The sequence below is a fragment of the Euleptes europaea genome, chromosome 6 (genome assembly GCF_029931775.1).
Source record: "Euleptes europaea isolate rEulEur1 chromosome 6, rEulEur1.hap1, whole genome shotgun sequence".
Lineage (NCBI taxonomy): Eukaryota > Metazoa > Chordata > Lepidosauria > Squamata > Sphaerodactylidae > Euleptes > Euleptes europaea.
Genome location: NC_079317.1, coordinates 92,061,215 through 92,075,792, shown reverse-complemented (window position 1 = coordinate 92,075,792; position 14,578 = coordinate 92,061,215). Strand labels below are relative to the sequence as shown.

Below are 14,578 nucleotides of genomic sequence, written 5' to 3'. Positions count from 1 at the left end.
AAATGCCACTGCATAATAGTGGGATTGAGAGAGTGTGACTAGCCCAAGGTCACCCGGCTGGCTTCATGTGTAGGAGTGGGGAATCCTGTTCATCAGATTAGCCTCCGCCACGCATGTGGAGGAGTGGAGAATCAAACCCTGTTCTCCAGGTCAGAGTCCACCGCTCCAAACCACCGCTCTTAACCACTACACCACGCTATCACTGTGCCTAGCCATCAGCTCCTCACCTGTGACCTGGGAATCTCTCACAAGGTATATATAAGGATAGAGAACTGTCATAGGCATAATCATTTGAGTGCAAAGACAATTGGTGGGTGACGGATAAAGTTCAAGGTGGCTGGCACTTCTATAAAAACCATCCTCCTGAACAGATGGAAAGTTCCCTGGCCTAAAAATAGCTTGGAGGCACATGCTACTTGGTTGATTAGTCATATCTCCATGTTGCCATTGGAAGACGTGACATCAAAATTTTGCAAATATCACAGGTTGATAAATGTCACAGATCTTCTGGGATAGTTACTAGAAGCGGTAAAACTGAGTTCCTCTGAGTTTCCTGTGAGAATCAAATTGCAGAACAGTCCTAACTCCCCTCCTCAAACTCCACCCTCCTCAGGCTCCACCTCCAAATCTCCAGGAATTTCCCAACCTGGAATCGGCAACCCTATCTCCTTCCCACCCAGCAGCCAACCTAACTTTATCTGCCCCTTGGTTTTAAGTTTTTCCTCTCACCCTGCCCCCCCCCCCCAGCACCCTCGACCTAGGAAAACTATGGCTCAGTTGCATAGTCCCTCATTTTGGTTCAAATTAGTTGGGTTTTGCAGCTTTAAAATGCTGGATGTTTCAAAGCTGATGTTGTGAGTCACCTTGAGTGCTATTTTGAGACAGGTGGCCTGTAATGGCTATGAATAAATAAATGTGGGAAAGGCCTGACTCCTGCTGACTTGCAGCAAAGACACAGCTAGAATGGCACATGTACAGGATGGATCCAAGCCTATTGCATAGGTTAGTGGACTAATGGCAGCATGCTGGAAGGCAAACCTGGGCCATACTCAGCCCTTGGCAGAACATGCACACAACCAGCTGGGCATGAGCTGAATTCTGGAAATCAGTTTTTAATCACAACTGCTGCTGAGTGCCAACTAGGTTTGCCAACCTCCACGTATTAGCTGGAGATCTCCTGCTATTACAACTGATCTCCAGCAGATAGAGATCAGTTCACCTGGAGGAAATGGTCATTTTGGCAACTGGACTCTATGGCATTGAAGTCCCTCCCTTCCCCAAACCCCGCCCTCCTCAGGCTCCACCCAAAAAACCTCCCACAGGTGGCGAAGAGGGACCTGGCAACCCTAGTGCCAACTCAACTATATGGTCTGGCCCACTGTCTCATGGCCTAGGGCTAAATTCAATGTTACTTGATTCCTCACTCTTGTGGTCTTTAGCTCCATGTTGCATTTGACAAAACAAAACAGATGATGCTTGTTCTTCTATGTGTATCCATGCTTGCTAGAGGCCATACGCAGAAACCTCAAGAGTACCCCAGACTTGATTACACATTCACATGGTAAGAGCTTTTGGCCTCTTCTGACCTAGTCTGGCTGCTGGAAAGTGCTGTATCCTATTACCAGTCCCTTAGCGGTCCTGTCTGTTCAGTTATTCTAGGGTATGTGAAATATGGATCTAAAAATAAAATACAGTTGAGGAACACCAGGCACCAGGGGCCAAGTACTTAGATAGAGCAGGTTGTTGTATCTCCAGTAACTGCAGGAGAGTCACCAAGCTGGACAAGTATAGTTGCTCCCCTTTATGCTTGTGGTGGGAGAAGTAAAAAAGATGGCCACGTTAGAACGTATGAAGCTGCCATATACTGAGTCAGGCCACTGGCCCATCTATTCCAGTACTGTCTATTCTTAATGGCGGCAGCTCTTCAATATCTCCAGGGAAAGAAAGGTCTTTCCCAGCACCCGAGACCCTTTTTAATGGAGATACCAGGGATGGAATATGGGATCCTCTGTATGTAAGGCATGTGTTGTATCTTTGAATATATGGCTTGCCCATTTCAAAGAGTTGGAGGGTAGGGTTGTGGCTCAGTGGAAGAACCTCTGCTTTGCATGAAGAAGGTCCTAGGTTCAATCCCTGGCATCTCCAATTCAATGGGCTAGGCACTGTGTGTGTGTGTGTGTGTGTGTGTGTGTGTGTGTAAAGTGCCGTCAAGTCGCAGCCGATTTATGGTGACCCCTTTGGGGTTTTCATGGCAAGAGACTAACAGAAGTGGTTTGCCAGTGCCTTCCTCTGCACAGCAACCCTGGTATTCCTTGGTGGTCTCCCATCCAAATACTAACCAGGGCTGACCCTGCTTAGCTTCTGAGATCTGACGAGATCAGGCTCGCCTGGGCCATCCAGGTCAGGGCGGCACTAGTAGATGTGAAAGATCTCTGAGACCCTGAAGAGCTACTGCCAGTCTGAGTAGATAATACTGATGGGCTGATTCTATATAATCATAGAATCACAGAGTTGGAAGGGGCCATATAGGCCATCTAGTCCAACTCCCTACTCAATGCAGGGATCAGCCTAAAGAATCCCTGACAAGTGTTTGTCCAGCTGCTGCCTGAAGACTGCCAGTGAGGGGGAAATTACCACCTCCCAAGGCAGCTGATTCCTTACTGAACTACTGTAAAAAAAATATCCTAATATCCAGCCGGTGTCTTTCCGCCCATAATTTATATCCATTATTGCGAGTCCTATCCTCTGCTAGAAAAAGACAGTCATACTAGGAAAAGTTGAGGGCAGCAGGAAAAGAGGAAGACCCAACAAGAGATGGATTGACTCAATAAAGGAAGCCACGGCCTTCGATTTGCAGGATCTGGGCAAGGCTGTCAAGGATAGGACATTTTGGAGGGCTTTCATTCATAGGGTTGCCATGAGTCGGAGGCGACTTGACAGCACTTAACACACACACATCCTCTGCTGCCAACAGGAACAGCTCCCTGCCTTCCTCCAAGCGACAGTCTTTCAAACACTTAAAGAGAGCAATCATGTCCCCCCCTCAACCTCCTTTTTTCCAGACTGAAAAGTCCTAAGTCCCTTAGCCTTTCCCCATAGGTCTTGGTCTCCAGGCCCCTAATCATCTTTGTTGCTCTCCTCTACACCCGCTGTATTCTGTCCACATCCTTTTTGAAGTGACGCCTCCAGAACTGCACATATCACTCCAGGTGTGCCCTGATCAATGCGGTGTACAGTGGGACTATGACATCTTGCAATTTGGATGTTATGCCTCTGTTGATACACCCCAAGCCTCCATTAGCCTTTTTTTGCTGCAGCTTCGTGTGTGTCCCAGAGTTTGGAATGAATTTTTAAATTTTGTTTGTGGCATGGCATGTTGCTCAGTTTTAGACCGCTTTGACCCCACTAGACTGCTTTGATTCACTAACTAGTAAAAGATCCAAGAATGACAATTGATTGAGGTAGTTCTAGAAACACACATATACAAGGACTTGAAGGAGGCATCTCATTTTCTCCTCACCCGCTATTTCCTCTTTTCCTTCCCTGGCAGCCCCCATAGTCTCTCCCCTTTTCCTGCTTCCTTTTCTCCTTCCCATCCATCAGCCAACCTACTTTTATCATTTCCCCTATCTTCAGCTTTCCCTCATTACCTATCCTGGGCAGCCTCTCCCTGGGAAAACTCTGGCTGTGCTGCGTAGTGCCAGTGGTTGGGACAAGTCCAGTTGCATGATAGGGAACCAGCTTGTGAGGATCACAGTGTGGTGTAGTGGTTAAGAGCGGTGGTTTGGAACAGTGGACTTTAATCTGGAGAACCGGGTTTGATTCCCCACTCCTCCACATGAGTGGCAGAGGTTAATCTGGTGAACCAGGTTGTTTTCCCTACTCCTCCACATGCAGACTGCTGGGTGACCTTGGGCTAGTCACAGCTGTCTTAGAGCTCTCTCAGCCCCACCTACCTCACAGGGTGTTGTGGGGAGGGGAAGGGAAGCTGATTGTAAGCTGGTTTGATTCTTCCTTAAGTGGTAGAGGAAGTCGACATATAAAAAACAACTCTTCTTCCTCTTCATTTTCTCCAGTATCCCCTTCCCCACACTATTTCCTCTTTCCCTCCTCCCAACAGCCCCCACATTCTCACCCCACATTCTCATAATGAGAGGGAGGGCACCTTGGCCATCTTCTGGGCATGAAGTATGGGTCACTGGGGGTGTGGGGGGGAGTAGTTCAGAATTTCCCGCATTGTGCAGGGGGTTAGACTAAATGACCCTGGTGGTCCCTTCCAACTCTATGATTCTATGACCTTTCTTTTATCCCATTCTAGGCATGAGACAGCTGCAACTTGTGCCTTTTTTGGCTTACACTAAGTCTGGGCCTAGTGATTATTGCTGTTAAAGACAAAGCCCACAAGGTTGATGTAGCTGTAGAATCAAGGATCTCAAGTGATTAAGAGACTGGAAGTGAGCCGTGGAACTGCACAGTCCCTTTTCCTTTACTTGCCACTTTAACAGTGATTATGCAAAGCAACAGCGCTGATGTTAATCATGGTTAATGCTAATCCGCCTTCATCAGGATATGAAATAAGAGTTTGACGTTGGTTGGCATCTCCTGATTAAGAAGGATCTCATTTGCCATAGCAGTTAATGCTGCTGGAAGCCAGCAGAGGAGGAGGCGCTTACTGTAGAGAAGGGAGAAACTGGGGGTGGGGGGAGAGCACATGTCCTGACCCCTACTCCTGCAGTTAAGAGATTCCCCAGTGTTAAGCCTGCTCTGGCCTATGGTTTCAGAGCTAGAGAGTTTCAGTGGATGGAAGGCAGAGTCACAGTAACATTCAAAAGGGTACTTTTAGATGCATTCAAGAGTAGATTGCAAAATAATAGATTTATACATCAGAATTAATTATCACTTTCTTACTAGCAGAGATCTGACCCTCAGTTTTTTGAAGGAGTAGGAAGCTCAATGATTTGCAGTTTTGGCATGCATACGTAGCATCTCTTCCAACATTCAAAAGATGACAATAGGCATAAACTTTTTTAAAAAAAAGAAATCCTTACACTACTTCATGACCCCTTCAGGCCCTACTTTTCGCTATTGCCGAAGCCTCATCTTTGCCCGTTATGATGGTGAATTCATTTCCTCTGCAATAACCTCAGGGGTGGATTGGTCATTATGGCCACCAGGAGAAATCCTGGTGGCCCCATGAGCCCATGCCACTTGGTATGCTGCCACCCAGGCAAGTTGTTGGCAATGGCCACCTTGTCAGCCAGGCCAACCAGTAGGGTTGCCAACCTCCAGGTACTAGCTGGAGATCTCCTGCTATTACAACTGATCTCCAGCCGATAGAGATCAGTTCCCCTGGAGAAAATGGCCACTTTGGCAATTAGACTCTATGGCATTGAAGTCCCTCCCCTCCCCAAACCCTGCCCTCCTCAGGGTCCACCCCAAAAACCTCCCTCCGGTGGCAAAGAGGGACCTGGCAACCCTACCAACCAGCCCAGTAATGATTAGGATTACCAGGTCCCTCCTGGTCTCTGGCAGGAGGTTTTTGGAATGGAGGGGAGGGGAGATCTTGCACGCATGCGGCGGCGCCGGCACAATCACGTCACTTCCAGTTTACACCCAGAAATGCCACACTGTAAGGGGCCTTTACCACTCAAACTGGGCGTTGTTATGCAATGCGGAACTTCCATTCTTTTCACCATATGGGTATAAGCTGCACGGCTGAATGCCCACTGCTGTAAATGCTGGGGCTGTATTCAGATGTTATGTTAAGCCAATGTTAAGCTGACGCTGTGCACAGACCTGGCTTGTTTTCCAGGTCTGCCCACACTTTGCTCTGCCCTCCCCCTTTCCCTTTTTACACTGAGGTCCTTTATGCATGAGTAGTTTCACTCACGTTCGACCCCGGTCTGAATTGGTTGTTCCTTGGCGTTATGCGTGAGTTTTCCGTCCATTAGAGATGACCTCATGCCCAGCCCTCGCAATGTCCAAGTCTTCCCATTCTTCTGTTAGCCAGACTCTTCCATCTTCCCTGAGCAAAGCCCGGGTGAAATCCTCATGCATAAGAAAAAGTGGGGGGCAAACCTGGTTTCACTCACAGCCAAGCAACAAACTTCAGGTAAAACTCCCATGCATAAATGACCTAAGTGAAATAAAAGATCCTGGTTTAAACCAAATTTCAATTGCCTGCCATGGCCAAATGAAGACATTTGTGTTAACCAGTGTGTTCCTCCACCAGCCAGGATTCTGGATCACAGTTCAGTTCAGGATCTTCACTTGTGGGGAGGGAGGACCTAACTCCAGTTCGCTCAAACACCTGCTTTTGTGTCCAAGGTAGCTGAAGTAGGTTTAAATGGAGGACACCCTCATCCCACTCTATGCTAAAAGGTAGCTGAAGTAGGTTTAAATGGAGGACACCCTCATCCCACTCTATGCTAAAAGGGAGGATAGAGGAAGTAAGAACGATGCATGTATGAAAGATAGTAAAAAGCGGAGCTCATGCACAATACCCACTTAAAACATGACATCTTGAATGTAGGCTGGAGGCTGGCATCCCTCACAAGAGCTCTGGCTATTAGAAACTGTGGGCCACAGTTTACCTAATACGGAATCTGAAAAGTCATAATGATTTGCGCATATGCTGCCTTTCCATTTTAAAAACAGCAGGTGTCTAGTCCTTGGGGTGGCAGTGAAACGTCTGTCTGAAAAGATGCTGCAATAAATACAAAAGGATCACAGCTGGAACAGATCTTTATTGATCTTCCAGAAGAGTAGGAGGCTTTTTGATGGCTTCCAACTTCTTTTTCTCATTCTCATCCCACATTACCCATGAACCCGTTCCCAAAACATTGTCCAGCCTCCCCAAAGAAGTTCCCCCAAAGCCCATGCATAAACTAGAGAAACGGGCCATAGTTTAGGAAGGCTTGTACTAGAACAAAATTTTGTTAATCTTTAATGTGCTGGGTTGCCAGCCTTCAGGCTGGGTTTGGAGTTCTCCCAGAATTACAACTGATCTCCAGACTACAGAGATCAGTCCTCCTGATGAAAATGGAAGTTTTGCAGGGCAGACTCTATGGAGCTAAAAAAAACCAGAGGTCCCTCCTCTCACCATAGACACTGCTTCCAAATCTCCAGGAATTTCCCAAGCTGGAGCTGGTAACCTTATGCAAGACTGCGCCGTATAGACATTAAAATGGCCAACTTCCCCAGAATTTAAGTTTAGTAAACTATGCATTAGAATTTCATTTCCATCGTCTTCACAGTAACCAAGAAGGGAAATAGAGGAGGTTATCGCACCAATAAATTTGTGAGTCCTCGCCACCCAACCCTCTAAACCGTTTAGGGAAATCCTCACCTCACTTTCCCCATTGACACTTTCAACACAAGTGGCAATATTTAACATTTCCCCACGGCACCAGGGTGAGTAGAACGGGTTTTTTGGGGGGGAGGGGGAGAAGAAGGGGAGCGCTGCGTCATTGTGCAATGGCCCAACATCCTTTTGTCCCTTCGTCCTAACGTTCTTTCCTCCCAGTGATAAACTCAAATGTTCGGTTAAAAAAAAAATTACGGAGGAGATGGAAGGAAGTGAAATGGCCGCCTGGGAACACAAACTGGGACGAACTGGAGGGGGGTGGAGTCAATGAGGGGAAACATGGGAAAAGTGGGTGTTGCTGCTGGGATTCGCAGCAATGTTCTCGTCCCTTCGCACCGGTGGAGAAAACATCATGGAGACAGAGCATTCGAAAACATCGCCAGAAAAGGGTTTCCGGAAAGAATGATTACTCGGCGCTTTGAAAATGGTTCCACAGCCAAACGAGGGGAAAAGGTGCGGTGAGTGCTGAAAATGCGGGGTTTAAAAGGCCCGGAAAACGTTTGGGACACTTGGTGCGGTAAACCTCAGCGTCATAATCCCCCTCCGGTGGGTTTCAGAATCCTTCCAAATGGAGCACTAAGCCACTGGCAGTGAGTGCAAAGGGAAAAACAAGTCACAAGAAGCTAAGGAAATGATTCTCTTTATGTCATGGCTAGTACTGAGTGGTAGGTAGGGTCCAACAAAAACTTTAAAATAAAAGCACCTTTATGTTGGCGTCACTGTTTAAAGGTCAACACTGAGACGCAAGGAAACTTATAGAGAATGAAAGACGTGGAGGAACATCTAGGTTTAAAGCATACACCGTTAATATGGATGAAGCAACAATGGACTGCCTTAAATGACATAGGCAATTGTATTTGCTGTGTGACCTTTGGGCCATTTTCTATGGTCTGAAAGGGATCACAGTAAATGAGCTAGATAGAAAGCAGGGGATTGGATTCTCCTGAAAATTACTGCTTGCGCTGGAAGTGAAAGACTTTGTGCTTCTTAACCTCAAGACTTCAGAGGTGGACTAGACTAGAGAGTCAGAGAGCTAGAGGGGTCAAGTCACTGGGTATCCTTTCTCTACTGCTCTGAACTATCCCTTTGATGTGTAGATTAATACTCTTAGGGAAAATGCCTTCCTTCCTGCTTCTTCCTCATCTCCACTCCACATGCACACACTCTTCTCCATCTTGCCGCCACGAGGGAAGGATGCAAGTCCTGTATCTCCCTCTGTCCCAGTTAGCTAGGTTAGATTAAAGGTAAAGGTCCCCTGGACAAGCACCGGGTCATTACTGACCTACGGGGGTGACGTCACATCCCGATGTTTACTAGGCAGACTATGTTTTAATTTGATTTTGAATAGATGTGCAATTAATTGTTAATATTTTGAAATGTTATTGTTATCTTCTTTAGTGTGTCATGCAAACCCCTATTTTGAATAATGCTTTTTAGAGGATAGGGTAGGGGGCACTGGGGTTGAGTTTGTGGAACCAAGGGGGCGGTGGCCCAAACAGTCTGGGAACCACTGATCTAATTCTTCACTCTCTAGGGCTGCCAACTGAAGAGATCCAAGCTAAGGCTCCCATTGTCAGACACTAAGAACATGTTACATGTGTCTGAATATTAAAAGCACTTCAGACTATATCATCTTTATAATGTATTAATTAAAGGTGCCTTTTGCTGTTATGGCACCTTTCTTCCTTTTCATTACTGTTTCTACTAATCCGAAATAAGGAACAATTCCTAGAAATAAGGAACAGTTGGCAAACCGTGCTCAGACTTAGGGCGGTTCTCTGGAGCCCCAGGCAGTGGTCTTTCGTAGTAGCCCTGCCTGAGTTCTGTTAGCTGGCGATGCAAGAAATTGAACTTGGGACATCCTGAGTGGAAAGCACGTGCTCTACCTCTAAGTCACAAGCCTGCCACTAAGTGCTTTATCACATTAAAAAAAAAAAAACAGGAGAAAGAAGAACATCAAGAACATATGTCTGATTACAAACATACCTCACAGATATTGCGGGTTTGGTTCCAGACCACCACAGCAAAGGAAATATCACAATAAAGTGAGTGACACTAATTTTTTGGTTTCCCAGTGCATATAAAAGTCATGTTTGCACTTTGCTGTAGTCTATTAAGTGTGCAATAACATTTTGTCTAAAAAAGAACACCCCAATATACTGCTGTAATAATGAATTTTTTTGAAATATTGCGTAAATTAGCAAAATGGGACAACGAGAAACGAAGTGAGCATGTGCTGTTGGAAAAATGGCGCCGATGGACATGCTAGAAAACGCCACACCTGTGAAACTCAATCAAGCAAAACACAATAAACGAGGCATGCCTGTAAATGCTCAGCTAAAAAAACAGGTATTGATAGTTACACAAGAAAAAATGTCTACAGACCTACATGCATAGGGATATTAGACTCACTAACTGCCAGGGTGCTAGGTTCTGTCCCTTTCCTTGTCCTGAAAGCCTATGCAGTGGAAATTAAGCAGTGTCTGAGGTCTAGTGACATTGCAGGTCTAAGTATTGCATTTCTTAACGTGTCCCATAAAGTGTTTGGAATAGCGAGGATTTGGGGGATGAGAAGAGGTGCGAGCCAGTCAAGGCTATGTGCCATTCCGTTGCAGAAACACTAGTTCTCAGCTATCATGGCTGGTTTTGCTGCCAGTTCAATATCTGAGCTAACTTATGAAGGAAACAGAGGGAGCAGATGGCAATAAATGGGGGATGAAGAATGCAATCAAAGCATGCCCCAAGCCCATAAAGTACCTACATTAACAGTGCGATCCTAAACAGAGTTACACCATTCCAAGCCCACTGACTTTCAATGGACTTAGAAGGGTGTAATTCTGTTTAGGGTTGCACTGTAAGGCTGCAGTCCAAAGCAGACTTATTAGGGTGTAGGGTTGCCAGGACCGAGCTGGGAAATACCTGGAGATTTTGGGGGTGGAGCCTGAGGAGGGTGGGATTTGGAGAGGGGAGGGACTTCAGTGCCATGGAGTCCAATTGCCAAAGCAGCCATTTTCTCCAAGTGAACTGAGTTATTTGCTGTTTTTTAATTGGATGTGTTTTTTTTTAAACCATCCAAAAGCGTTTTGATGGCATGGCAGGGAAAACGAGAGCTGCAAAGGGCTGACAGAAGGAAAATGGTGCCAGTATTGGGGGTGGGATAGGGTTGCCAACCTCCAGGTAGTAGCAGGAGATCTCCAGCCGACAGAGAACAGTTCCCCTGGAGAAAATAGCCGCTTTGGCAATTGGGCTCTAGGGCACTGAAGTCCCTTCCCTCCCCAGACCCCACCCTCCTCAGGCTCCACCCCAAAAACCTCCTGCCGGTGGAGAAGAGGGACCTGGCAACCCAGGGTGGGACCTCTGAAAATGCCTGCCTTCATTGTAATGTGCCTGGGCTGGGTTCTTTTTTTTAAAAAAAAAACCTGTCATAAAGCAAGTCTAAGAATGCAAAAGAAGATACTGAGGGAAGGAAGACCTGGAAGGTGGACCATTAGAAGACAACCTCATGGGAGTGCTCCGCAAACCCTTAACTCCAGTCTGGAAGCAAAGTGGAGAAAACCATCCATGAAGCCGGCCGGAGTTGACCATTCATCCAATGATCCTAAATATCCAACAGAAGCTTTCAGCAGCTGAAGTGAAGCCAAATGTCAATGATCCAGACCCTTCTGAAGGGAGCGGTGAGAAAAATAAGGTTGCTCCTAAAGCTCATTGCCCTGACCTGGATGGCCCAGGCTAGCCTGATCTCGTCAGATCTCAGAAGCTAAGCAGGGTCAGCCCTGGTTAGTATTTGGATGGGAGACCACCAAGGAAGTCCAGGGTTGCTGGGCAGAGGAAGGCACTGGCAAACCACCTCTGTTAGCCTCTTGCCATGAAAACCCCCCAAAAGGGGTCGCCATAAGTCGGCTGTGACTTGACGGCACTTTACGCACACACAAAGCTCATTAGGTGAAGGTCACCCATTTTGGCAGGAAGCTGCATATTCGTTTAAACAAGCTATGGAGTTGCCATGCAAGTGACAACGGTTACTCTTTTTAATGATGCTTTTAAATGCATTTTTTATTCTTCTTTTTTTTAATCTGTTTAAAAAACCCTGCTGCCCAAATAAGAGACCAGCTGATCTGTCTGGGAATGGCTGGGCGGTGAGTTTCTCCTGTACTCACGCCTGCCAATGCTCAGACTTCACTGCTCCAGCCCTCTCTTGTACTGTACAGGGGCTGCCATATCAGCCCTCGGGGCTATCTATAACAGGCAGCAAATCAGTTGCGACCGGGGAATGTTCTTGCGCTTTCAACCCTTGCAAACCAGAGTGTGCAGCTGAGATTTTTTAAGAGGAGCAAACCAGTCATGCTTTGATTTCTTTCTGAGCAAACGCAGCTCGACTTTGGAAATTGCCAGCACAAGGCACCGGCCGATGCCGAAGTGTGGACAGTGCGTTACAAATGTATTCCTACATGCAAAGGGGAAGGCATCGCAGGAGACTGCAGATTTTCTCAAAACACATCCCCAATAACACAGTGGCCATGGGAAGTTTTGCCTTGGATTTGCAGCTCTCTAGATGCACTTTCCCCACCTCCGAATCCTCAACACTCTGCAGGGGGGCTCATTGTTGAGTTTTGAGGATTTGGATGGGGGGGGGGGGAAGGTGCATCTAGAGAGTGGCAAACCCAAGGCAAAACCTCCTGTGCATAAATGGCCAGGATTTCCAACCAAATCTAGGCAGGAAATTGGTTCTTTCCAGGATCACATGCACCAACACATACCATTGGAAATGGACAAAAGATTTTTTTTTTAATTTTTTTCTTTTTAGTTTCCTTTCCTACCTAAGCAAGCTAATCATTAGTCATTAAAGGCTGGCTTCTTGCATGTTCATTTATCCTACAAGGGAAGGCTACAACAAGAGAAGCGCCGTACAGAATTAAAAGGGGGGTGGGCTTTTGCTTCGTTACCTGGCGAAGGCTGCCGGCTGGTTAAAGGCTGCAGCTCGCTGCTCCCAGCTCCGCGGGTTTAAAGCCCTGCCGGTGCATCCTTGCCTGGACTCTCCCCATCCCAGCGAGGGAGGGACGGGGGTGGGGAGGGGGGGGGAGAGACGGCTTCCTGCCCAAAAATAAAACATGCCCCCCAGCTCCTGATTCAAGGCCTCCTCTGTTCTCGCAGGCTGCTGGCTCACAGGTGCCGACCCCTCCGGATGGCACGGGGCTGCGCTGCAAAGGAGCCTTGCCAAGGGCATCTGGAGGGGAGAGGCGGTGGGAAACGAACTGGAAAGAGGAGGCAACGTGGAAAGGGGGAAAACCGGACTCGCGGCTCCCCGGCTGCGCTTGGTGTCGAAGGCCCCCTAGTGGCAGAGCGCCGCCACTGCATGAGCCATACATATATAAACCTTTATTGGCATAATAGCAGCCTTACAGCGTGCATTGACCCTAGAAGCTAAAATGACTAAACGGAGGCTGTCGTATTTTGGTCACGTCATGAGACGACAAGAGTCACTGGAAAAGACAGTCATGATAGGAAAAGTTGAGGGCAGCAGGAAAAGAGGGAGACCCAACAAGAGATGGATGGACTCAATAAAGGAAGCCACAGCCTTCAATTTACAAGATCTGAGCAAGGCTGTCAAAGATAGGACATTTTGGAGGACTTTCATTCATAGGGTCGCCATGAGTTGGAAGCGACTTGACGGCACTTAACACACACACAGCGTGCATTAAGACAAAACCCCCTAAGAGCAATCATATTCGATCATGGACGGTCCAGCTGCTAAAATCAGTGCCTAAACAAAATTGCTAATATCACTTTCGCACCGCCCCAAATAATGCACTTTCCATCCACTTTCGATGCGCTTTGAAGGTGGGTTTGACGGTGCGAACTGGCAAAACCCACTTGCACACGATCGTGACGGTGCTGTGAAAGTGGATTGAGTGTGCATTATTTGGGCTGTGTGAAAGTGCCGGTCGCTTTAGCCTCCTTTATTCCCTGTTTCAGCCAGGATTCAGCCAGGACCGAACGCATGCGTTTTCACCGAACCGACTTCGATCCTGGCTGAATCCTGGCTGAAACAGGGAATAAAGGAAGCTAAAGCGACCGTGCGTTTTTGCCCCAAGTCTCTCCTTCTCATATCACAGCAGATAATGCCACCCAGATCCTTTACACAGCGCTAGCGTCCCAACTCCTGTAGTTCACAAGTAAACTGTTGCAAAAACAAACGACTCTTAAAGCTTCACAATAAAATTGAAAGTTATGCTCAAATAAAAACTCGTTAGTCTTTGAGCAGCCACAAAACTCCTGTGTTTTTTTTTGCCGCAGCAGATTAACACTGCTTTCCCGCTGTAAACTTGGTGATTCTCTTGCTGTCTTAACTCAAACTGGCTTTGAACATTTTGCTCTCTGGTACACCTTTTCCACGTCATTCATTCATTCTCTAATGCAGCCTGGAGAACCCAACTTCTCCAATTCCATTGCGGGCTGACGCATTCATAATTTTGTGGGAGATTCATTTTCCTTATAAAACCGAAGGCCACCCAGGAACTGCGAAAGGTTTGTCCAAAAGCCATTTCCCTGCCTGTCTCAGCCCTTGGGCGAAAACACACAGGAGGTTTTGCCTTGAATTTGCCCCTCTCCAAATGCACATTTTCCCCAGCCAAATTGTCAAAACTCAAAAATAAGCCCCCATGCAGAGTTTTGAGAATTCAGATGGGGGAAATGTGCATCTGGAGAGCAGCAAATCCAAGGCAAAACTCCCCATACGTTTTCATCCCTTCTGTGCAAACGTGGTTTTCTGCCTCTTATTTGTCGAGGGTTTGCATATTTTGAAGATGTCTCACGTATTCTTGGCAGGCCGAAGTCCTAAAAAGTAGAATGACATCTGCAGACACTTTCCTTGGACGATTTTCCTAGATGCCCATTATTTCACAATACCCACGTAACAGAGACCATTTATATCAGACATCGCATTCAAAGCATCAATTGTTTTTGAATGTTTGACACGGAAAGCCCAGCAATGTTTTCCCAGTTTTGTGCATGAACAGCTGTGGCAGAACTCTATTTATGCATGGGAGGTTTTGCCTTGGATCCGCCACTCTCTAGATGCACATTTTCCCCACCTGAATTCTCAAAACTCAAAAATAAGCCCCCATGCAGAGTTTTGAAAATTCAGACAGGGAAAATGTGCAGCTAGAGAGTGGCAAATCCAAGGCAAAACCTCCCATGCTTTCTTCTAGTTGT

The 14,578-nt window shown here is 46.9% G+C and overlaps 1 protein-coding gene across 1 annotated transcript in view; it reads right to left on the bottom strand.

The window, feature by feature from the left end:
- PRR33 (proline rich 33) overlaps window positions 1–12,423 on the bottom strand; it is a 33,520-nt gene extending 21,097 nt beyond the window's left edge. Inside the window, exon 1 of the mRNA XM_056851956.1 lies at window positions 12,310–12,423. The gene's annotated coding sequence lies outside the window, so the exon portion shown is untranslated. The remainder of the gene's footprint in view (window positions 1–12,309) is intronic.
- Window positions 12,424–14,578: the final 2,155 nt, after the last annotated feature.